We start from the raw sequence: 26742 nt of genomic DNA on the forward strand, positions 1-26742 counted from the left end.
CAGGTTGTTCACAAAACTGACATGTAACCAGCTGATTTTCATAGGTAATCAATATTTTACACGGACGTGTCCCACCTTGACCACAAATGATGTAAGATGGAATTGCCTTACGTAGTTGCATACGCACAACTCGCACGCCATTCCGGATGCCGGGGAAAAAATTCCGCCATACTTTTCAATGGAAAGGATTTCACCGTACTGCGACTTATTCTCCCGAACGAACTTATCAGTGGCCTGCGGGGTAAGGTCATGCACGCGTACTTCTATGGCATTGTCCACCATGTGCACAGGAATTTTGTGTTTAATGTTGTCACACTCAACGCTGTGCACCTCGTTGTTAACCGAAGCGAATGCAAGTGCATCGCTTTCACGTTTAAACATAATGTACACATAGTTAGACGCCTTGTTGAATTGAATCTCACTTACATTATTAGCATCTAGATGCATTCGTTCTGTAAGTAAGATTTCAATTTCATTTGCTGCTGGTCTAACTTTGCAACGCTTGAAATCTATACAAATTGAATTCGGTCTTGTAGGCCAAGTTTCAGGCTTTGTTAGATCGTATTTGACCATTCCGAACACTCTATTGTTCAATGGCGTATTGTCTTTGTTTCTGTTGTTTCGACCGTAAACGATTTTCGACTGTGTCGGGTGAGATGCGAGCACGAACTGAGATGCTTCTTTATTATTCCTTATCACCCACTACAAGATTCGTCAGAGATACAAAATTGGCAATTTTCGACATTTTTAAAAGTCTCATTGACACGCATTATCCTTAGCTTTAATTTCCTAAAAGATTACTGTTGTCATTAATTTTCACACCCCTCATCGGGTGATCAACGATTTTAGACGTGAATCACCATTTGAATATTTTTCTATACCTATTTTTTGGTTTTGTCTTTCTCATACAGAAAGGATATACAAGTACTGTGCATTCGACTTTTGAACCGAGGCCCGGAGGGTAATGAAGTGTAATAAAGTTGAATGCAATATATCGAAGCGAATGCTCCTATTTCCATCTTACCCTCAAAGTCAATTTACCGAACAGAGACAGTAGATCTAACTCATTTTCAATAGAACGCGACTGAATTTTACTCGGATCCGATTTCCGACTCCGGAATTAAAGGGTAACAGGTGCAAAAATGCGCTCAATTTTCCCGTTTGATGGCTGTTTCACATGAAAGGTCCTACTTTCTCATAGAACACTATTGAATTTTATCTTGATACAATTTTCGAACAATTAATGCAAATGCTCAAAAAATAATCAAAAACTTTATCCGTAATTTAGCTCGGGGATGACTTAACCGAGTGTCAAAGAATTAGACTAAAATAAATAGTCTTACATATCCATTGATCGCTGTTGAATTTTAACCGGATACAATTTACGGTTCCGGAATTGCATAATGACAAGAAGAAAAATGGTTGTGAAAATAGTTTATGAAAAGAATGATTTCGGATATATTGGTGCTCAGTTCCCGGTTCCTCCGTCATTCACTGCAACGAAGCAAAAAATTGGGAAAACTTTCCTAAATTTGGCTCAAAACTGTTTGATGTAATGATTGTGTTTACATTTTAAATGCTGTTTTTTTTTGTCGTTTGCACTGCCTTTAGTGGCCTGTAATACTATGTTCACACTTGCAGAAAATAACATGTTTTAACGATAGTAATATAAAGTTAAAACCGCACTGTTCACACTAAGATTATGTTATACGCATGACATATTACTTGAGTATTGAGTTTGTTTATAAACAAACTGCAAAAATGCCTACGTCGCAGGTTGGAAAGAAAAAAGTATTTTGACAACATTCGAAAAATAAGCCAGATACTTCTCCTAGCTATAAAGGATATTATCGTTTCACGCTTATTGCCAACGTTTCGAATATTTTTGAGCAGCAAATGATCAAAAAAGTCATCTTTTAATTTAAAAACAAAAGTGGTTATACCCGGCCTCCTGTCACGACGCCATCTTGATGAGATCAAAATCGGAACTTCAAAATCAGCTGATTGCAACGTAAACAAACAAACAAACAGTAATACATTTGTTTTACGCGTTCACCTTGTTTAGTGCACGAAAATTAGTGAATTTTTGGTCGACTCTCTCACAATAACTTGTCGGTTTACCTAAAATACAGCAGACAGTGTTTTGGGACATCAATGGAGATAATTTTCACAATTTGAGAGTCGCGATGAGTATCAAAACATCTCAGTGTTTGGGGCTCGAAACGCGAGGGGCTCAACGTAATCGGTATACTTTCAAATGGCTGGTGCTTACATACCGGTGTCAGATGGGTGGTTATACCAGTCTGCGTTTCCAGGTCGTTTTTCCAAAAATCTGTATTCGGCGCAAAAATCTATCATTACCATATCGGTATCATGATCTCTTCTACATAAGTAGTAGAAAATGTCACCAAGAGGTGAACAAAAAAAAGGTCCCACGACAACCTTTTCTCATGCCTATTCAAGCTAAAAACCAAAATCGGTACTTATCTGTATGATTCGTGAGTTATCGGTATTTCGGGAGTACGTATATAACGAGAAATCGGTATACCTGCCAACGTTGGTGCAGTTTCCAGTTTTGTTTTATTATGATTACATGGCTACTTTGATGGAAAACTGATGTTGTTCAACAGCTTGTCAATTGACATAGTCGTAAAGTGACGGAAAATGCTAGCAGGGTTGTGATTTAATGACAATTATATCATGTTATTTCGGGAAAACATGTTTTAATGTGTCGTTTCTGAATATGAAATAACGCAAAAGTAAAACACGTATTTCGCTTAAAACATGAAATCAGAGTTAAAACTTATTTTAACTCATAGTATGAACATAGTATAACTCGACTAAAAATTGTTTTCATCGTGAATATTCGTTACGTTTCATGTTTTTTTTTTGTTTAAAGACATGACTAAAATGGCCAAAGTTTCGAAGCAAATACCCTTCGAAACGTTAACAACTAACGTGATAAAAACATATAAAACCAACAAATGACCAAAAACGATACGTAGAAGAAAACTTTCTGAGTGAAGAAGTGGAAAAATTGAAGCGATTGACATAATATGTTTACCAACTTTTCCGAGGCATTGTGAAAAACTATGCTTCTTGAAACCGGGAATGCAATCTTAAATTTTTTCTCTGGAGATTTTGCTACTCCGAAGTACTACAAACTATTCTATGACAATTCCGGAACTCAGTAAAGTTCCACAGTAATTTATCTTCTTAACAATTGCTTAATGTTTGCGACGTAAACATTTTTGCAGTTCGTTTCTAAACAAACTCAATAACAAACAATACGTCATGCGTATAATATAATACAAGTGTGAACAGTTCGGTTTTAACTTTATTTTACTATCGTTAAAACGTGTTATTTTCTGCAGGTGTGAACAAAGTATTAAGTAATTATTCAGAACGTTTTGCCGTACATTTGCTCAAAAAAATATTTTGTTGTTTATGAAAGTTTATAATATTGAAAACATTTTACTACTTGAACACAATAAAAAACGCTACATGAAGATGTTTCAATTTGTTCCGAAAATATTAAAAAATGTTTAGTAAAATTTGTCAAAAATTACGCTAAACAGCTCTCTACATATTTGCAAAGTTACGAAAAGTTTGAAAAAGAACTTGAGCTTCAAAGTTACTTACAATTAAATCTTGTGTATGTGTTTATATTACGAAATGTATTATAAATACTATGTATATAATATGGAATATTTTCCGGGGACGGGTATAGCGTGATGGGTAAGTTGATGCCTTTCACGCAGCCCACCTGGATTCGATTCCCAACTCTGCACATAGGGTCAAAAAGTTTCTCTGGTCCGAAGAGGTAAATGACCTTAAGGTTGAAACCTATAATCGAATTAAATATATTATATGCGGGAATAATACGACTAAGAATAAAATTGATCAACGTCGAGAGAGAAGTGTACATTTACGATTATTTGTTCAATCTAATGATCTCTTGAGATGTATTATCGCATCCCACGATAGTTTGAATAGTAGAACAATTTAAAGATTTAGTACTTTCTCTGAAAACAATGCCTTCATTGGGGATGATTTGCGGCCCCCATCGAAGCAGTCATCGGTTTAGCGAGCGAAAAACGGTCCATCGTCTTCACCATCTAAAAGAGAGCAAAAAAAAAGATTATTTTGCCGCCCAAAAACAAAAACGTTGTACCGGGGGCGAATGCTTTCCTCAGCTATTCACCCTCCTCCGTCCCATCCCTAGATAAGCCACTGAGCCCATCTTTTCATTTTGCAATTTCTAATCTGTTTTCTGTTGGGTATTGATTGGAAGTTAGGCTAAGGTAATGATTACTTAATGCCATAAAGAGTTAAATCTTGAATCACCAGAAATCGTCGGTCGTACTGCGTTTCGGCAAAATTTTTGTAAGCACGGCAGCCGTCTAGACCCAACATTACTGGGCGAGTCGCCTTACAGATGGCAGCCCTACTTATATGGAAGCGCACGCATACATATTTGTACACCGGATTTTCCCCGAATCGATGAATGTTCCTCCAACCTTCTCCTCCAGGTCACACGCACGTTGTGGATAAGTAAAACATTAGAGTTAGAGTACGAAATCTAAAAACATAACCGTATACTGGGCGGTACCATCTTCCTTTAGTTTGAACCCATTAACGGCCGCCGACCGAAAGACTTGATGAGAAGTGCCATCAAGGCTAACTGGGCTAAGCAAACAAACTTACTCCGTAAACCGATGTACCGATGCAGGATCCCATGTACGAACAGCACTCAGCGAACACAAATCGTTTAGGTCAACTATAATTCCGACTAATTTTGGTTTTATTGTACCCGTTGCTTAACAACGTAGCGGTATAGTGCCCGAAAAGTCATTAGAATCCACGAACTCAGCATACCACATAAACGGGCAAATTGTTAGCGGTTCATTCGTGCCTGGTTGGAGCGATTGCGATGGTAGTGTTTTTCCGTCTGATTCTAAAACGCCTGCGGCGTACAGCTAAACGACGAGGGAACCACGAATCACTTTGTGATGGCGCGTGAACTTGCCCTTGCTCCCATGCTGCCTCTCCCGATGTGACGATGCAATCGCAGTGATGGGTGAGGCAGCGGGAATCGAGAATAACGACAAATTAATCAATCCGTTTGTTTTGTTACACATTTTTAGGCACGGCTAGTGAATCACGTTGTAGTGGATGCCTTTTCAAAGCGCATACTTTAGTGAGTGAGCTAATGAAGCGAAGAAATCAGAAGAAATGAACACAAATAAATAATAACATAGAATTACAACCGTAGTGAACTTGAAGTTGACGTGAGGAAAAATAAAACCCATCTCAGCAGTGAGAAGTGTGTACGGCAGGGAATACTGTGGCATGGGACGGAGTTCTAAGAATCTACAGTCCTATCGGTGAACACGATCTTGACAATTTGGAGAACGACCAAGCCATAACAATAAAAGTGCCAACAAGTGTTTATTTTTTCTCCTGTTCCCGCCCTCTTACACAGCCCCTTGCGTCAACGGTGAATCAAGCCGACACGACAGCCAAGGAAACGGATGGAAATTTAATTCGTTTCAATTGATAGTTTGACATTTTCAAGCGTAGAGTAAGATACAGATAACAGTGTTGAGAGTTCGTGTTCCCTCGACTGATCGAAGTGTGTGCAACATGCTGATGGTTTGCAGTCGAAACGCGTGAACGGTGGGTTCGAGTACGGTGAAGTTCTATTTCTTGCTATTGGACACAAGTGTCAATACTTGGAATTGTGTCAAGCCAGCAGATGGTCGTGAAGTTGTTACCAGTGGTGTGCGTGGGATAGTTCGACGATGGAACCGAGAGTGATCTTCCTGAAGCCGAAGAACAGACGAAGTGGTAGTTTTACTAACAGAGGTAATTATGATCGGATGGATGTTGTTATTGGGTAGAAGAGTAAATCAAATTAGTTTTGGTAGCTTTTTGGTAATGAATTAGAGTATGTATGCTTGGGATATCATGCTTTTTCAGGATCTAGAAACTTTTTAAAGCTAATCGGTGAAAGAAACAAGCGAAGTTCTTAGCAATTATCACTGATCGTCGAACAAAGGAGATTTATCATAATATAAGGCGAGATACACAGTTGTTATTCTTAACAATGGAAGAACTTTAAGATATGTTGCACAACAACAACAACAGAGAAAAAGTGCACTTTTTCAGTAACACAACAGTAATCAAAAAACTAATACAAACTTGAAGTTTATTGGAGAATTGAATTTAGTTAGAGCTTTTAGGACCGATGGATCCCTTGCTTCAATTAGGTAAAGATTCATATGATCTATTGATGCATCGATTTCAGTGGAATATTCCAAAACAATTTCATGATTCTCATTATTTTCAGATCAGTATTCTAAGCTTTCTGGTAGTGGAATAAAGTACTGACTGAATCAACTATCGCCTTGTTGGCATCTGCTGAATATTTATATTAGAAGGTTGACTAGCTTCTGACGAAAAAAAATCATAACTTTTGTATGATAGCGTAATTGAGTGAAATTGTGCGCAATTGAAGTAAGATTACTGGAAACTAGTAAATTCATCTAGTTGGCGAATCTTGTTGGTTGATCACCAGAAAAAAAACTTCCATCTATTTCTCCAAAGTGACTGATGAAATTTGCAAAAACTTTGAAATCTGAATAAAAGTGAATTATATTCATATTGAATGCTGATGAATTTAATTCAAATCCGACATCTGGGATCGGGAATACAGAAGGACTGTTGATAGTAACTTTAATCTGTCATAGAAGTGACATCGCAAAGTTAGAAAATTTATGAATCTGATCTCAAAACTGTTTTAATTTGTAGTTCATGTTAGTTGATGACAACACAAGCTTACCGACTTTCAGTTTCAGATTCCAGAGGCACCAGGTGTAGTGGAATCGTTTTTCAATTCGACTTCTACTTGAGAGAATCGAGCTTTTAAATTCCCAAGCACTGTTGAGTGACAATTACAGCTAAAGACTGTCCCAGAAAGTATGGATGCACTATTATTTCGCTGTAAATAATTCACAAGTGTAAGATATTCAAATTTTATTCGACATACTGATAGTATTAGACTACAACAACAGAATATTATTCTCAACATTTGCTACTTAGCCATTGTAGACTAGCTGGCGCACCTTTCTGCGAACGTTCCTCATTAAATTTCGTACAGACTTCTTGGCGACAAGTTTTGACACTTTTTTCCAATCTTTTTCGAACTGTTGAATGGTTTCGGCTGCCGAGACATGTTTTCTAAGATGTGTCTTCGTTAATGCCAAAAATTCCTCAATTGATCGAAGTTGTGGGTAATTTGGTGGATTCATGTCTTTTGGGACGAAAGTGACATTATTGGTAGTATACCATTCTACCGTTGATTTCGAGTAGTGACAAGAAGCAAGATCTGGCCAGAAGACAACAAGATCCTTGTGGCTTCGAATCATGGGTAGAAGTCGTTTTTGTAAACATTCTTTGATCTATATTCCGCTGTTCATTGAAGCAGTGGTGATGAAGGGTTTCGAAATCTTACCGCAGCTACAAATTGCTTGCCAGACCATAGCTTTCCTACCAAATTTTTCGGCTTCAATCGATGTCTCGGACTGGTTTAACACTTGCCCTTCTCGCACCGTATAATATTGTGTTCCCGGCAAGGATTTGTAATCGAGTTTCACGTAGGTTTCGTCGTCCATGATTATGCAGCTCAGTTTCCAGCAAGAATCTATTGTACAGCTTTCGAACCCTCGGCCTGATCCATGTTTCTTGTTTCGAACTACGTTTTGGTTGTTTCTGCTTCTTATAGGTTCGAAGATTCAAACGTTATTTAGCACGAAGAACATTTGACTTCGAAGTGCCCACTTTTTTGGCCACATCCCGAACTGAAACCTCCTCCTTTTCCTCGAACGCCTTCAGTATACGTTTATCCAACTGAGGGTTAGCAGGACCTTTTTTTCAATCCGTTTTCGGTTTATCCTCAAAAGTGTTATCCTCACCGTACTTCCTGATTGCATTTCGCACGGCTTTTTCACTTACTCCTTTCATTTTTGCTATCTTTCTCAGTGACAGCCCGCGTTCTGTGCACCATTTGTACACAATTTTTCGACGTTGTTCTGCTGAAAGTCCACGCATTTCGAAACAAACTAATGAAAACGAATAAACAACTGCACAAGTGGTTAGAGAAGAGTGTAAACAACAGGACACAGCCATAAAAATTGACACATTCTGAACCATTGCGAAATGGCAGCGGTTTTTGGTTGCGTCCATACTTTCTGGGACAGTCTCTATTCAATACTCGGTGCTACTCAACCTGGTCAGTACAGCTGTTCTGTTCTGTAGTTGTAATTGATATAATTTAAAGTGCCGCTGCAGAAATTAGATTAATTAGAAGTGACATGGATTTAAAACGAAGAACTTCGATATTTCTAAACTTGTGTGGAGAAATGAGTATAGCGGTAAATTTTTAACATAAAGCAGTCGTGAGGAATTTCGAAACCAATCTATTTGCTTAAAGTGATAAGTACGCTGAGAAATCAGCATGACCCTTCATTTATTTCAACTAGTAAGTTACAGAGCAACCGAGTTTGTATATACATGCTTATAACATTAGACTGCAGTGACAAGGTTACAAATTGAACCTTTCCAAAAGTTCAAAGTTCACATAAATCTCCATAAATAAATTCTTCAATTGATAGAAAAGTTTAGAATCAATCAATGACTTCAGGTATCACCACAACAAATTTTGTAATGTGGTCGTTAAAATGTTCTTACAATAAGTCGATTGTTTCGGCTGCAGTATGACAAGTGGCACCATCCTTTCGAAACCGTATTCCATCCATCTTGAAAATTTGGCAACAAAAAATTATTGATCGTGGTTCTGTATCGATTTCCATTCACGGTAACGCCTTGTCCTTCCTCATTTTTTTAAGAATAAAGGACCGATGATACCATAAACCGCACCAAACAGTACATTTATCGGGATGCATCGATAATTTTTTAACGGCGTGTCCGCGATTTGTTATACAATACTGAGTAAAGACATCATTTTACACTGTCAAAACAACTTTTAGTCAATAAAGTAATTCCTATTGAAAAAAAAACTGTTTTTATCCACCTAGTGGAGTAATGATGCCTTTTTTATGTATAATTGTGGTATTCTATTCAAAAATTTTCGCTTCGATCTTTGAAAGAAACCAAAGGATTGCTTGTGCATGAACTAGTATAACATACAGAATGAAACAATACTTTGCTCGCATAGGTTATTCTTAAGAAAACGATGTGGGTTCACCGGTACCGGAACCCGAGAACCGGTATAATTAAAGTCGGCTCGTACGGTCACCAACTAACATGATGTGCAAACTCTATTAGTTTTTATTCAAATTTTGAAGATTTTATACAATTTTACCATCGCACACTAAATAACGATTTAAATGTTTGTTGTATCCGAAAATATGCAGTAATTTTTGGTAGGACCATAAGACCTTTCATTTCAGCCTAAGATTGGGAATAAGGGTTTTGAGTCCAGTTTTCAACATTTTTTACGGTTTTGTTCCGCCAGGTTAAGTGACGGTGTACAATATTCAACACATTTTACCCTATAACTCCGGAACAGGAAGTCGGATCTAGATGAAATTCAGGAATTTCGTATAGGACCTTGAGACCTTTCATTTTAGACTAAGTTTGTGGAAATCGGTCAAACCATCCCTGAGAAAAGTGAGTGAGAACCATTTTGGTACACGGAACGACCGAAATTAGCTCTGCGCCTAATTCGTATTACTGTTTTTGAATTAGTTGATTTTAACAACAAAATTTCCAAAATAACTATAAAATTAGTTGAAATTGAGAATTTACTTTGCTGAAAAAAAACTCTTATTTTTAGAGAATGTGTTTGGTTGGCGAATATTCTGGACACAAACCAGCAATATTTCAATCCAATCCGAAATTCTCATTGACAACTAATTTTGTTATTAAAATCAGAAAATTTGTTTCTATTTATCTATCACCATCATTACTGAAGGACAGCACAAAGAAAACGACAATGAAATTGGGTTTATTAACAAGTTTATTAGCCAAAAACTCATGAGAAGTGTCAAAGCAAAACAATCCATTAAAAAGCTAAAAGGGACAGTCTTGTTTAAACTGCTTGCAAATTGTTTAGATGTTTTTCGCATGTATTACAATATATCCATATACAAATTTCTAAACCGATATGTAAAAATGACGTTAAGTGTTGGTGGAAAGAGTGCTCAAAGTTTTCAGTGAGAGGGTCGATTTCGCGAAGTCTAATGAAGAAAACCGCGATTTAGAAGAAAAATTTTCAAGTTTATGTTTCGCTTATGTCTTTTTCTCCAATACAACATCGTATTTATACCTGACAATGTAGAAAAGATAACCGCGACTGAATTTTTTTTTCGGTAGTAGTGTGCCATCTAGTGGCTAGTAGTCATTATGGTGTTAACTTTTTTCGGTGACAGAGCGCCATATAGCTGCAGATTGCAGAAACCAATTCAACCATTTATGTTGGTTGAAAACAACGTTTCATATCTCTAATTCAACTAAAAATTAATTGAATTGATATGAAGTGTGCCTTAGCTAAGAAATGACAGCACGTTTAATTGGTGAATTCAACTAAAAAATAGCAATTTCAACAAATATTTTATTATTATTAAGGAAATTGGAATTAAAAAATCAAAATTAGCAAAAGTAAATTTTTTTTAGTTGTCTCAAAAAATAACTAACTAAAATCAGAAAATCAACTAATTTTTTCGCCAAAATGCTGATTTCGGTCTTTCCGTGTATATATGACCACTATTTCCGGGGCTTCCGGAACCGGATACCGGGAACCACGATAGCCGGATACGGTTTGTTTAGTTGCCTACTGATAATGACTGGCACCAGTGAACCCGAAGTAACCGGAATCACTGGACCGACCCAGGCACCCTGCCGTCCGAACCGTTCACGGGTTTGGGGACGTCGGTCCGGGGAAACTTCCATCGTCGGGGAACTTTTTCGTCGGTGTAGGCTAGATCCATCATCGGGGATTAGCCGAGTAGTTCGTGACTTAGATCAGTCCTGGGTAGTCGAGGCGTCTGCCGAAGTAATACCTTATGGTAGTCCCGGCAGGATGACTAGTCGGTTTTTCAAGTGATTGCATAACCTTTCGATATGAGAAAGGCAAAACAAACATCCTAACAAAACACCCGTTATTATTCTATCCCATTTGTCATTTGAACCTAAGTTTGGGGAAATCAGTCCGGTCATCTGCAAGAAATTAATGTGAATTTCAATTCGAGCTTTTGCTGACCGATGCTTCTGTAACTTCCGATACTAGTTTGGTAATTGTCACTTCAGTCTGTCGTCTATCGACAAGACCTCAAAATTGATGCGGAGTGGTGCGGTTTTTGGCGGGTTTCTTTGCTTTTGCGTTGTGACTGAAATCGGAATGTTCTAGCGGACTTTACTCTATCATCTATAATTCCAGAACCAGAACTTAAATTCGGATAGAATTCAACAGTAGCATTAACGGGAAGAAAGGTCTTCAACTTGAATTATAGGTAAAAATATGTGGCATTCGTTTCGGACCGGGCTAATATAATAAAGAGTAATTTTTTTACACGCATATAGATATAGATATTCCCAGCTTTCTCAATCAGTTCAAGCTGAAAATTATGTCCTTGGTACGTGTAGAAATAATATATGAACAAGTAGCAAAACTAGCCTTCTCAAAACTTTTCTTTTTTTAAGAATTGGGTACACAAAATTACTATAATGACAAATTGGAACATTGCATTTTTCTCCAAGCTATTGGATATTTTTCTAGCTGATGGACCCGCAACCAGCTACACAACTTTTTACCTTCGCTCCCTAGCATGTTTTTGATACCTTATAAGACAGACACGCAGAAAAGTCATCAACATTACTCAGCGAACTCATTTTATCCATTTGTTGGTTTTTTTTTCACTCCACTTGCAAACATTGCCAAATGGAAACTAAAACAGAAACCTTGCTATTTGCCAATATGCAGTAGGAGCAATGTCAGCGAAATAACAACAAAACCGAGGCATGTTTTATTACCTCTTCAAACGATTCCACAATCATCAGCACTAAGCAATAAGCGAAGCTGTTTTTGTTTTTCAACTAATGTTTAATTTTTCTTTACCTCTTTATTGTTTCAGGTGAGTCTTCCATCCAGGTGAAATAACATCAGCTCTGACAGCTAGGCGCGTGTTTCGATCAGCGAATGACCTTCATTTTTTCGCTCTCTCGTTCGGTTTGAGAAGTTTATCCTAAGACATCTGAACTGGTCTACATAATTATGGGAAATACGTGCGTCAAGGGGCAAGTTTTTACTCATAACAAAAAAAAATACACCCACAAACTAGAACATATAATTATTCAATCATCACACGTAGATCATAATTTAGTCTAGGATGTCATTGGTTTACTTCATTAACTTCACAATCTTCTAGTGACGCGCGCTGATCCGATGAAAAAGTTGTTGTTTATATAATCGTGCTTGGATCACTGTGCCTAGAAGCGTCGTTGACTTTTAAGCTAACTTCGGTAGGCTCCAGCAGTCAATCATCCAACGATCGATCATGAACGCTTCCTGAAGATGACCTTTGCCAGGCGCCACATCTAGTGGTCTATCAGAAATAGCGCCAAATCTCCTAGTATGGAGTCGAGCGGTGCGATGGCAATCTTATCACGTTTTCTCGTATCTTGGAATTAATCGGTTCAATTATGAGTTTCTCGTTGCATTATTTTGCGTTAGCTTCGGAATGAAATTTTAGTCAACCGGAGCGTGATTGAATAACAGTATAAGTTCTGAATTAATGGAGTTTGCATTTTTGGCACTAGTTAAGGCATTTATTTCAGGGGTCAATTTAGCAGATTTTGTTCTGTAATTGAACAATTTTTTTTTAATTATTATGCCTATCTCGTCTGTAGCCCCGTTTCGATGAGTGGTTGTTCTGTCAATCGCAATGCAGGAAACCTTTTTGCTACGGAGTGAAATTTCACCCGAAATCAGTCACCCGTTTCAGACAGCAGGCAACCAAACACAAACCGTTCGCCTGAAACGGTACCTAAATCCCACCTGAAGCAAGACAGCGACAAATATACAGAGCCACGGAATCGGAAAAAAACTGCAAACTGGCCTGAACATGATACAATTTTGACAGCTTTAATTACGTTCCGCGATTTGTCCGTTATTTACATTAAAAATTTTCCGCGGATCCTCAATCTCAAGTCCAAAACGCCAACGCCAGAGTCTTCGTTTCCCGGGGTCGTCACGTCGCCTGGGCCACTCCAATGAACAACCGTCATTCGGTGGTAGTCTGTTAAGTGCCCCCCCGTGTTGCGGTACACAGACAAGCTCACGATTTTCATCCACATCAAACAACAACCACAGCAGCAGCAGCAGAAAAGTTGTTCGGATGCTCTACACGCGATCATCATTTTTGCGGCCCGGAAAAAGTAGTGGCGATCATCGGCGAATTCGCAATTATGTCATTCGGTGTGCCCTCGCTCGCAACGCAACGGAGAAACCACACCGGTTGGGCGGTTCGGGTGGTGGTCTGTACCTGCATTTACTGCGATTGATGCAGTTTGAAGGCGAATATAACGGCACTCTACGGTAATGTGCCGAAACGAATATGCAGCCCACATAACGGTTGATGGACGACTTGCATCTGTAACGAATTGTAATTGTTGGAAGATTGAACCACATCGCTCAAGTTGGGGCGTGCGAAGCATCAAGCTTTTCCGTCAATCTCATGACTGAAAAATTTAGTTTTTTTCAATACTTGATATTCACAATGGTTTGAATGTTATAACTTTTATCTGTACCAAACGATAAAACATGCTGGAAAAGGCTAAAGAGTGAAATAGTAGAAATAAAAATTGCGAAAAAATTACCACAGTAGTGTGACTCGAGAAAGCAGTTTTTTTCTATCTGAGGAAATCGTTTTACCAAATGTAAAACATAGCTTAAAGTACGGTTAAATTGAACCGGTCCTTTACACTTGTCCTAATTTGTACTACTACTACGTCAGTCAGGCTAAATGTCATATCACTAGTCGGCTCTGCTGGACGAGATCAGAAAAACGTATGGGTGTTAGACTCGTTCGAAAGCTATTATTGGGTAGTAAATTGATAAAGTATAATATATAATAAAGTAGCTAATCGTATAAGACAGGCCACCTTATTTACTAGTCGTTCTGTTTATTTTTTGTATATAACTCAACCCATTGTAATGAAGTGTTGTTTGATATTGTCAGTAAGACACAATATTTCAAAAGATTTAAATTTCATGTTATTACTCGAAAAAATCTTAGATCATAAAGTCGTATTTCATAACTATTGTCTTATATTTGCCTTTCTCATATAGACAGATTATGTAATCACTTAAAAAACCGACTAATAAAAATTGGCCCGGAGGGCTAAGTGTCACATACCATTCGACTCAGTTCATCGAGCTGAGCAATGGCTGTGTGTGTGTGTAAGTGTCAAATAATCTACAACTTTTTAACTTTTTTAACTCTTTTTTTTTTACTTTTATATTTTAATTAATTAAATGGACAACACAAATCAGAAAAACTTCTCCCACGACAATATTTATAATTTCAATGATAGCTACGTTAGTAATGATAAACAAACGTTAAAAATTTTACAGTGGAATGTTAGAGGTATAAATGAACTGTCCAAGTTTGACGTAATTCTACAGGACCTAGAAAATTGTAAAACTTCTATAGACGTTATCGTTATTGGAGAGACATGGCTTAAAAACGAAAACTGCATCCTTCACGAAATACCACAATATAGAGCCTATTTTGCTTGCAGGAATCACTCTAGTGGTGGTTTAGCTGTATACGTGAAACAAAACATTCAACATAGACTTATTAAAGTTCATACTCTTGATGGGTTCCATCACATACACATTGAACTGTGTGTCAAAGGACAGTTTTATGATGTTCATGGAGTATATCGCCCGCCCAGTTTAGACTTTAATGATTTTTTTGTATATTTAGAAAGCTTAATGTATGAAGTCCAACCTAAACGTTCGTGCTTTATTGTAGGTGATGTGAATGTCCCAGTTAATATGATTAACCACAACATTGTGACAAGATATAGGGCACTGTTGGGTTCTTACAGTTTTATTTGTACAAACTGTTTTCCTACCAGACCAACTAGTAACAACATACTTGACCATGTTTTATGTAAACTTGACGACGTAAATCGAGTACGAAATGACACTATTTTTAATAACCTTAGTGATCATTCACAAGTATTATCAACTATTGAGCTTTTTGTTGAAAAGGATCCAATGTTACTGACAAAAAAGGTCATTAATCGTCGTCAAATTAATCGCGAATTTTCAAATTTTATGAACAGTATTGATATAAATGAAAATGCAGAATCTATACTTCAATCAATAATGTATACATACAATCACTTACTTGAGCGTTATAGCAGAACAGTAACAAAAACTATCAAAGTGAAGGGTTCTTACTGTCCTTGGATGTCTTTTGACCTTTGGACTCTGATAAAAATAAAGAGTAACTATCTTCAGCGCGTCAAAAGTAATCCGACAGATTTACATCTCAAGCAAATGCTTCTACATATCTCTAAAAAAGTTGATACTTTGAAAAAAAAGAGTAAACAATTGTTTTACGAAAACTTGCTTACCAATATACCTCACTCAAAATTTTGGAAAAATTTGAAAAACTCATTCGGCTTAACCAAGAAAAACGATAAGATAAACCTCATAGAAAATGGTAGAAGAATTGTTGATTGTAAAGAAATATGTCAGACCTTTAATGACTATTTCTCTAGCATTGGACAAAAACTAGCAAATAATATTTCAACTAATACTAGCATTAATCCTTTAAGCAATGTTCTTTGTGTTCGTGACTCAATATTTTTACGTCCCTCGTCAATCGCCGAAGTTACATTGCTGATACACAGCTTAGATAATAACAAAGGCAGTGGTTCCGATGGTATATCAGCTAGTTTACTAAAAGAAAATTGTACAACGTTTCCTAGGATTCTCTCTAAATGTTTTAATGAAATTATTCTGTCCGGTTATTATCCCGATTGTCTAAAAATCTCTAAAGTCATTCCTATATTTAAGTCCGGTAATCGTTGTGATTGTAATAATTATCGTCCCATATCTACATTATCCGTCTTTAACAAAATTTTTGAAAAACTATTAGTCACCAGATTGCTTGACTTTTTAAATAAACATAGCGTCTTCTACCAATTTCAATACGGTTTTAGACAAGGTTCTGGCACACAAACTGCTATTATAGAACTAGTTGACAAGATAATGAGTGAAATAGATCGTAAGAATATTGTCGGTGCCTTGTTTCTTGACCTTAAAAAAGCTTTTGACACGTTAAACCACACGATTTTACTCGAAAAGCTCGAATGTTATGGTATCAGAGGCATTGCAAACAGCGTTATTCGTAGTTACTTGGCAAATAGGCAACAATTTGTATCCATTGATGGGGAACGTAGCAACCTCGCTCCTACGAAAATTGGTGTACCACAAGGTAGTAATATAGGACCTTTATTATTTCTCTTATACATAAATGATTTAGGCAACTTGAATCTTAACGGTACTCCAAGACTCTTTGCCGATGATACAGCCTTATTCTATCCCCATCATAACATCAGTACCATTATAAGCTCGATGAACAGTGACCTAGATGTCCTTGACAAATATTTCAACGCTAATTTATTGTCATTGAATTTACTCAAAACGAAATATATGGTTTTTCGTTCCATGCGAAAAGTGTTACCAATTCATGACAACCCGAAGTTAACAGATTACGTGATTGAAAATGTAAAATGCTTTAAATACCTGGGCATTCATCTTGACCCTACGTTATCTTGGACTCATCATATAAGTTTTGTTGAAAAGCGTGTCGCATCTTCCTGTGGTATCATGTGGAGAGTGCGATCATATGTTCCTCGGCGTGCACTTTTGAGCTACTACTATGCTTATATTCACTCACAACTTAATTATCTTGTATCGGTCTGGGGCCGTGCAGCTAGCTCTCATCTGAAAAAATTACAAACTCTTCAGAATAGGTGTCTTAAAACTATTTTTAATAGACCTCTGCTGTTCTCTACGTTTTCATTGTACTCCGACCAAGCTCATAATGCTCTACCAATAGCTTACTTATGTGACATGCAAACCTTGTTGTTCGTTCATGACACCTTGCATGCCACGACACATCGTAACATACAGTTTTCAACTCCAAACCATTCGTACGCGACGCGCCGTAATGGCAACTTGCAACGCATTCGAACAACCACAACTCTGGGTCAAAGGCGTATTCTGTTTGTTGGTCCTACAAAGTTTAATGCACTTCCTCTTGACATACAACAAATCAACATCCGTACCATATTTAGATCTAGATTGAAGCACTACTTTAGACAAAGACTGAATGAAATTTTTATACAATAAGCTTAAAGTTTAAACAATCGTAATCTATCTGTATATCAATGTTAGTTAAACGTCAACAGTATTATATTATTCAATGTTAGATATTAAACGTGGATCCCTTAAAAGGAAACTTATTTCCACTGGGATTCCACACCAATTAATTAGTTAATTGCACATCTTAGAATAAATTGTTTTAATCTCAGTTCTTCTTGTTTTTCTTTGTTAGTATTAAAATTTTGCCAGTGTTAATGAACTGAGATTTGTTGCGTCCATTACCAGGGGGCTCCTTGTTGAGCTTTTTGGTGTGGGGGAGTGTGGTGGGCAATTAAAAAAAAAAAAAAATCTCACTAGGTTTTCTCAGAGATGGGTTAACCGATTTTGCAAACTTAGATTCAAATGGAAGGTCTTTCGATTCCATACGAAATTCCTGAATTTCATCCGGATTCGACTTCCGGCTCCGGAGTTATAGGATAAAGTGTGTTCAATATTGTACACCGTCACTTAAATCAGCGGAACAAAAAACGTAAATTTTTTTCTAAACTGGTCTCAAAACTACACAAATTGATAGTCATTAACAGTAAGCAACTAAACAAACCGACTCCGGCAATCCTGGTTTCCGGTCTCCGGTTCCGGAAGCACCGAAAATAGTGGTCATATCTACCAAAATGGATTTCGCTCACTTTTCTCAGCGATGGTTTGACCGATTTCCACAAGCTTAGATTAAAATGAAAGGTCTCACGGTCCCATAAAGAATTCTTGAATTTTATAAGGATCCGACTTTCGGTTTCGGAGTTATAGGGTAAAGTGAGTTAAATATTATACACCGTCATTTAAACTAGCGAAACAAAAGGCGTAAAAAACGTTGTAAACCAGTTATCCCCAATCTTAGGGTCAACTGGAAGGTTTTATGGTCCTACCGAAAATTTCTGCATTTTTTCGGATTCAACAAAAATTGAAATCGTCGTTTAGAGTACAATGGCAAAATTGTATAAAATCTTCAAAATTCGAATTGAAACTAGTAGAGTTTATTTGTCATGTTAGTTGGTGGGCGTACGAATCGATTTCGATTATACCGGTTTTCGAGTTCCGGTGCCGGAAGTGCATATAATAGTGTTTCTTCGTTTTATTATGAATTACCTACGCGAGCAAAGCACTGTTTCATTCTGTATTTTATAATAGTTAATGCACAAACAATTTCTTGGTTTCTTTCAAAAATCGAAGAGAAACACTAGGATTAAAACAGGTTTTTTTAAGTTCCCCAATAGAACACTTCATTATGCATTTTTTTTTCTTCCGACACTCGTAGCCTTGTATAGCAAATAAAAATAAATCCGTATCAGAAAATTAATTACAGCCGGCTGTTAGTCAGTCGGTACAACAACAGTACTATTTGTGAAATAGTTATTGCATTATTAGTTCAGCAACTTCAATGTATTGAACTCAACAGACTTGGACATTACTAACGTTATAAAAGACAGTTACTTAGAAAATAAACGATTTCTTACAATACCCATTTTATTGTATTCAACTCGTTTCTATTTCAACAAACAACCCAATGCACAGTGGGGAAATCCGATCAAAAACGCGACTTTGCTCAATAATTTTATGAAAACATGAGCAAATATTTTCAAAATTAGTATTTATTATGCAAGTTTTTCTGTAGAATCGATTTATGATAGTTAGAAGATCCGCAAAATTCACTATCATGCCCGTTATGCTCCAATTCCTCTTTTTTTCTGACTTTACTTTGAAAACTAACTGTGAAACTCAGGAAAAAATTCAATTCCACCAATCGGAAGGTATTCCTGACATGCTCATAAGTTAGATAAATGGATTGTTTTTAATAAGATTGACCGCAAATAACTGTATTCTGTTTTACCCCCAGTCATCTTCTTCCGTGAATTTACAGAAAAAAAAAGTTCTACTGATCGGTGTTTGGACCAATTTTAGTTAAACAAGACAGTTCTATGTTTCGCATATAACCTCAAATAATAATTTATAGATAGTGTTCATGATCGCATGCTTCGTGCTACATCGTTTTACCCCAATTTTCCGACAAATATAATTTTGTGTTGAATTCAAATTTACAATCCCGAAGCAGATCCAGTATGGCCCACCAATATTGGTTCATATTACGTGCAAAACATTTGTGATCCAATTAAACACAATGGGAATGACAGTACTAGCCTGTTTAACCCGTTTAACCCCAATTTAATTCATAGGTCGTATTTCTGGTTAAACTTTCTTTCACATACCGAAAGCAGGCTCATTGCGGTTGACGGAAATCGATTGATATTACGAAGAAAGACCTGAAAATAGGATTACAAATGAATTCAATGTGGAGCAAAATCTTTAGATTCAGTTAAAGGATAATTTGGGGTAAAACGGTATAAAAAGATTCGTGCGATCATTGAATTCATTTGTAATCCTATTTCCAGGTCTTTCTTCGTAATATCAATCGATTTTCATCAACCGCAATCAACCTGCTTTCGGTATGCGAGAGAAAGTTTAACCAGAAATACGACTTATGAAATAAATTGGGGTAAAACGGTATAACAAGATTCGTGCGGTCATTTCTAAAATCATCCCCGTGGAACGGCACAGTTACCAGTTTATACATTTCAAAAATCAATTACGGCTCGGCAACGCAAAATTTCAAAATTCTAAAAACACTTAGTTTTGACAAATTTAATTGAGAAAACTTAAGTGCTTTTAGCTTTTCGAAAATCGGTTTAGTTTTTAATAATTGGTTAAAAACGCGACGCGCGCATTCCGCTCCATTCCACCTTAAGTGAAACCTTAATCTCTTCTGTTGTACGATTCCGGTAGATACGGTAAATGTTAGAGAATTTCAACGAACCGAAAGAAATTCGAGTTAACTATAAAATTAAGAAATTCGACTATAAAATAATCAATAAATCGGAAAACAGAATTGTTATCCTCTTGATGGAAGTAATATCCGTTACTACATTTTCTCGGTCGACTTCATGAGGGTAGATTTGATAATTTCGAGTAATTAAGGTGCATCCAAGATTTACATGGGAAGCTCCAATCAAACAATTCAATCAATGGAATCGGTACAGACTCCCGGTTTTTCTTTCAAATTATGATAAAAAACGATATTTTGTTCAAGCTAAAAATTGATCCTTTATTGTACGAGGTTAAACTTGAGCATAATGAAAACCGGATGAAATTTAAGATATATATTCCTTCGCGAATTTTCGTAATTTTGATCGAACGCTCTTCATCAAGTTCCGGACAAGTGTTGCATCGCATTTTTTTGGACGCTTGAGCCCAAATTTTTTTGAACTCCTGCATGTTCCCAGCTGCCTTGCCAGTCTTCTTGAAGACCCTCTTCACGAATGCCCAGTAACGTTCGATGGGTCCAAGCTGAGGGCAATTTAATGGATTGATATTTTTCTCAACGAAATTTATACCCTTTTCCGCAAGCCAATTGAGTGTGGTTTTGGCATAGTGAGCCGACGCTAAATCCGGCTAAAACAGTGGAGGTGTACTATGCTTCTTATATAAAGGCAGCAATCTCTTCTAGAGATACTTAGATCGATAGATTTCTTCATTTATAGTTCCGGTAGTGTCAAAAATGGTTGACTTCAAACCACAGGAACATATTGCTTGCCATACCAGTACATTTCGACCGAATTTCTCCACTTGTATCGACCTGTCCGCATCGCTCACATCCTCCCCAATGACGACAGTAAAGTATTGTGGACCTGGAAGGGTTTTTGAGTCCTCCTTTACATAAGTCTCATCGTCCATCAAAACGCATGCATCCGGACACTGCAAAAGACGCGAATACAATTTCCGGGCCCTTTTTGCTGCTCGCTTTTTCTGTTCTACACTTTGTTTTGAGATTTTACGCTTCTTGTTGGTCTTCAGGTGATTTCGCCTCTTGATACGCTGGATCATTCCGACACTCGTTCCTGCTTTTTTGGCCAAATCACACATTGACATTGATTTGTTCTTCATGATTAGAGATACCACTTTCTGGCCCAGTTTCGGGTTGAAAGAACCGGGTTTTCAGCCTCTTCCTGGTAGCTCATCCAACGAATAGTGTTCTCCAAACTTATTAATGATGGTTTTACCACTGGCATGATGCATTTCAAACCGATTCGCCAATGTTCGCATAGTAATACCCTTCTCACTTAGCCATGTGTCCAGAACCTTAATTTTCACTTCCTTTCAATACGCGACATTTTGGAAACGCAGAATTTCAACCGCACAAACAAGTAAACAAACGAAAGCTGACAGCCAAACGCACAGCATGCTGTGATTTGAGCATAAAGAACCATCACCAGGACTGTATCGAAAATTGCTTCACTCAAACGCACATTCAAATTTACAAGAAAATCGTTGTGGATTTATTGCCTTTTTTTAGAAAACTCTTCCATCTTTCATAATTCGTAAGTCCTCCCAAATGTTTCACGTGCTACGTTCCATTACCAGTACAGTGAGAGATCACAATGACAAAAAATCCGAACTACGAATCTATAATGTCGGTTGTAATCGCGGGTTGCAGTTTACAGTAAAAAAAATCCCGGCAGCCCATTTCACTATAATTGTAACTTTCCAATCACAACAGGCGGAACTGAAAAGTTCCGCCACAAATTGACAGTCGAAAATAAGTCTTACCTGGCGGCTGTGCTGGTAATCGCACCCTAGCTTCGGTGGGTGGTATTACACGAAAGCGAAGAAGCAAAAAAAAATCACCCATTTGCATGCGGACCGACATAACAACAAATGTCGATGCGCGTCTATCGCACCACAACAACCCTTCCTATGGTAGTAGCAATCAGATGTGGCGCCTGGAAGCCTGCGCAAGTAGCTACCACTTCGGATCAACTTAATTATGATGTTTGTAAATAATTAAGCATCATTAGGGGATGGGTTTTTGCTGCCTGCGCAAGTGCTCTGACGGTTGCAGCAACTATCATTACTCTCACTTGTGCGGTCGAACTTCGGAGAGGATGATGTGTGTCGAATCGTGGGATTGGTTTCAGGTGCGCAGGTTGCGTGATTCGTCGGTGCCCTGGTGAACTTGCATTCAATTCAGGCTACACATAACAGCTCGTCTTGCCATATCAGAATGCTATGCAACTAATTGAACTTACTGGTAAGTCTGCAAATAATGCGCAGATAAAGCGCGTTACGTCAGTTTGTTAAAAGGCATTCCTGGAGTGAGCCCAATCGGTAGTCCAATCCAGTCCAGTAGTCAACCTCTGGTGAAAGGCGGAAATCGGACACTTTCAATTTGGGAACGTGTGACCACGAAATGCTGAACTGCGACCTGCGTCGTGATACGGTGTACCTGCAGCAGGCAGTTTCAATCCGGTGCTGTGGGAGCGGATTGCAAGTTTTTTGATTGCGGATAATAAACTGTTTTACTGTTGAGATGTAGCTGATTTTGGAAAGCTTGCAGTGTCTTTTATTGGCGATTGCAGGATTCAGTCAATTTCGTGTATGGCTTTTTTATTCAAAATAAGTGAAATCATAATCTCTTCTGTTGTACGATTTCTGAGCGTACATCGAAGAACCGGTAAAGTAACAATAATTTCCGTTTATCGGACGAAATTCGAGTTAACTGCAAAATTTAGCCATAAATCGATGAATTGGAGTGAGACAAAATGCTATTTGAGCATTAGTAACAAAACCTGTTTTAATCCACCTAGTGGTGTAATGATGCCTTTCTCATATCAAACATACTATCATATATAATACTGTGGTACTCTTCAAAATAATTTTCTTCGATTCTCAAAAGAATAATCGAAATCAGTTTGTTTGACCGTCTACTGATAAAAACTATCAATTGGAGAAGATTTGAGGTCGATTTAGAAAACTTTCTACGGTTTTTCACCCCTTTCAGTGATGGTAGAAAATTTTTAACACAGTTTGCCCTATATTTCCGGATCCGGATAAAATTCAGGAATTACGTATACTTTTCATTTGAAATCAAGTTTGTGAAAATCGCTCGCGCCATCTATGAGAACAGCACATATTTTTATTTTTTTGCGCATTTTACCCCATAACTCCAGAACCGGAAGTCTGTTCCAAATAATATTCAGGAATTTTTTTATGGGACCACAAGACCTTTCATTTGAATCTAAGTTTCTGAAAATCGGTTCAACCATCTCCGAGAATAGTTAGTGCAAAAAAACGCTACTTACACACATACGCACATACAGACACATAGACATTTTGCGTCTTCGACGAACTGAGTCGAATGGTATGTGACATTCGGCCCTCCGGGCCTCGGTTCAAAAGTTGGTTTTCACAGTGATTGCATAACCTCTCTATATGAGAAAGGCAAAAATTAACACAGTAGTTTAGACAACTGTGGAGTAGGTTACTCTCGGCAATTTAGAGCTAAAGCAGTGTGCCCTATTAAATATACTGTAGAAAAATAATTGTGTAGACCCACGCCAACAGCTCGAGAAGCTCCATAGCGCAGTCCAGTGTAGTTTTTCTGTTTTCTTTTATTTGTCTTACTCGGCAATAATAACTAACGAAAGCCGCAAGATTAAATAATCAGAGTGTACCAATAATATACAAACTAGAACTAAGAACGGGTAGCGCACACCGTCTCATGAATAATATTTAAATAAAAAAAACGAGGCCGAATTTTCATGAAAATGATTTAAACTGACCTGCATTCTCCCTTATTCCGCGAATGCCTTGCATGTGTTACCGAAAAACGTTGCTAGCTGCGTAAAAGGTCTCTCTTCAAATATTCGTGTCACTGTACGTTTACATCCAATAAGTCGGAGTCAACGAGAGTGAAAAATAACATTATTAAGAAAATTGTTCATTGTTTTCATCGAATAGTTCTCCGGGATCGATTTATAGGTCCTTCAAAGGACCGAACTGTGAAACAAAGTGGAGTCTATTTTCTTCAAGTACGATTTCTATTTGTCGCAAATGGAACATGGTGAAAATCGGCCTATTAACCACAATCGTTATTGAATGATTTTTAGTCCATTTCTCTCTCATAATGAGACCCAATGATATAATTCTGGTTATAGTTTCAAATCACTTGACGGGAATGAGTATTAAGACTTAACGCAGAATGTTTGTATTTTATCTCTGTCCTCATTGAGTCCAATATTTTTTTAAACTTTATAAAAAAATTTATAAATTGTGGAAATTATTCTGATGCCATGGAGCAAGAATGATGATCGTTTAATAAAACAAGACATACGTGAACATACGACTTTAAAAATCACTTTTAAAAACAACGTTCAACAATCTTCGCTCTGTAATTTCGTAGGTGGTATTCGGATCAACGTAACATTTAAGACCATCAAACATTTCATTTGAATTTAAATTTGTGGAAATCGGTTAATCTATTTCTGAGTTTTATTTTATTTTTATTTGATGACTATTCCCGAAACAAGAACCGAAATAGGCAAAGTCTATATGTTGCTTATCAACTGATAAACTGTGGAACCTGGAAATTTATTCTGAGCAGTTCCTCCTTACATTGTTACTTTAAAAAAAAACACACTTTTGAAATTGAAATTTTCATCACTAATCACCCTGAAAATCCAGAACCAGAAGTCAAATTGGGATCAAGCTCAGTTCAGGTTCATAGGTGAAATCGATTCTGCAGTCATGATTCAGAATAATTTTATAGTAATATTATATGAGAAAGGCAAAAACATCCCCCATCTCTTATTTCCTTATTCTGGCATTCGCTTTAAATGCGCATCCCAGTTTTGCCTACCATGAATTTGAAAGTAGAAACCAAACAAAGTAGCAAATGTAACTTTCAAGATGTTCTACAATTGTTTTAGAATTTGTATTTATGTTAGACATGTTCAGAAAGATTTTTAACAATTTCTTGAAATCGGTCGTGGAACTTGTCACTGTTAAGTTTCACAATACTACCGAAAAAAACACAGTAGAACAACTTTGAGTATATCTAAACAATTGGGCAGCAAATCACCAACTTGTTCATGTTTTACTAGCAGTTATAGAAGTTCTGCAAAAAAATTTCACATCGTCATGTAAAACGGGAGTAACTAAAACAATTGTGCAACTTATCAAAAAATTTCCAAACGACTGTCATAATCGTCAATATACGTCGAAATTGCTAGAAATCTCGTGTGGAAGAAACATGCTCTTCGCAAAACAAAAAAATGATAAGCCGACCATATTTCAGCTGAGTCCTCATAGTTTTGGCTGCCTCGTGAATTTTTAGGTCAGTGTGTGAAGTGTTCTTCAGGTATAGAAAAACGATTATATAAAATTCAAAACTTGCAAAAAAGTAGTGCAAGATTTATCTGTCTGAAATGAACGCAAATCTTGCAGGCATGAGAATATTTTTTTAAAAGTTGCAGAAATACAGCATTACATACGCAATGAAAACAAAAAATCAATCAGATAATTTGTATTCGGCTTTCATCTCGCGAAAAAAATGAGCAGACCTGACATCACTTTTTAAAGATATTGAACGAAAAGTTAAGTTCATCATAGTTACTCTCATAGTTATATATTACCGCTTGAGCAACTTGTTTTTGCATCTCCAGTACATGAGCTTACCCAAATAATACCTACAGTGCGTATCACAAAAGTCGGGCCCGCTGAGACGAATGACTACACTCAAACCTCCATTTACGAACCTTATATATTTGTGTATGTATGCTTACACACTCACCCATCTACATATATGTGTATATATTTATACATATAAATGATCACTTTTACTTTACCAATATTTATATGCATTAGGAAATATTAATAGGACGCTGGTCTTACAAGCCAGTTGTCGTATGTTCGAGCCCCGACCTGGAAGGGTTCTTAGTGTCAGTAGGATCCATAGTACTAGCCATGCAATGATTCTGTACACTAAGAATCAGCTGCGAAGTCTGTGTTGAAACAGAAAGGCCAAATTCCACAAAAGGAATGTAATGCCAAGACAAAAAAGAAGGAAATATAAATATTTGCAAACATGCGTACGTATATTAATACATATAAACATATATAAGGTACGAAAATAGAGGTTTGGGTGTATACTCTATTGTTGAAAAATACAACTAGAAGATTTAAACTTATAAAAAAAAGTAGAACATTTCTTTCCGAAATGGTAACATATTAATGTTTCCTGTTATTTTGATTATACAAATCATCACATTGCGTGAACCATTTTCTATGCAACTCACTGTTACCATCGATGCCATATTGGAGAATATTCAAGAAAAATACATTTCGAGATTTTTCAGGTTCAATAAAACATTACTTTGATAAATATCGTCTGAAAATTTTAAAAATGTTTGAAAAAACACATATTTTAA

At 37.0% G+C, this 26742-nt stretch overlaps 1 protein-coding gene and 1 long non-coding RNA gene across 2 annotated transcripts in view; both read left to right on the top strand.

Moving 5' to 3' along the window:
• The window catches only part of LOC131437140 (uncharacterized), a 73665-nt gene extending 61334 nt beyond the window's left edge, over positions 1–12331 (top strand). Inside the window, exons 2-3 of the long non-coding RNA XR_009230720.1 lie at positions 5148–5868; positions 12156–12331. This is a non-coding gene — a long non-coding RNA (uncharacterized LOC131437140). The remainder of the gene's footprint in view (positions 1–5147; positions 5869–12155) is intronic.
• LOC131437138 (uncharacterized) overlaps positions 1–26742 on the top strand; it is a 489986-nt gene that overhangs the window by 411888 nt on the left and 51356 nt on the right. The gene's annotated exons all lie outside the window — the stretch shown is intronic.

Source organism: Malaya genurostris, chromosome 3 (genome assembly GCF_030247185.1).
Source record: "Malaya genurostris strain Urasoe2022 chromosome 3, Malgen_1.1, whole genome shotgun sequence".
Taxonomy (NCBI): Eukaryota; Metazoa; Arthropoda; class Insecta; order Diptera; family Culicidae; genus Malaya; species Malaya genurostris.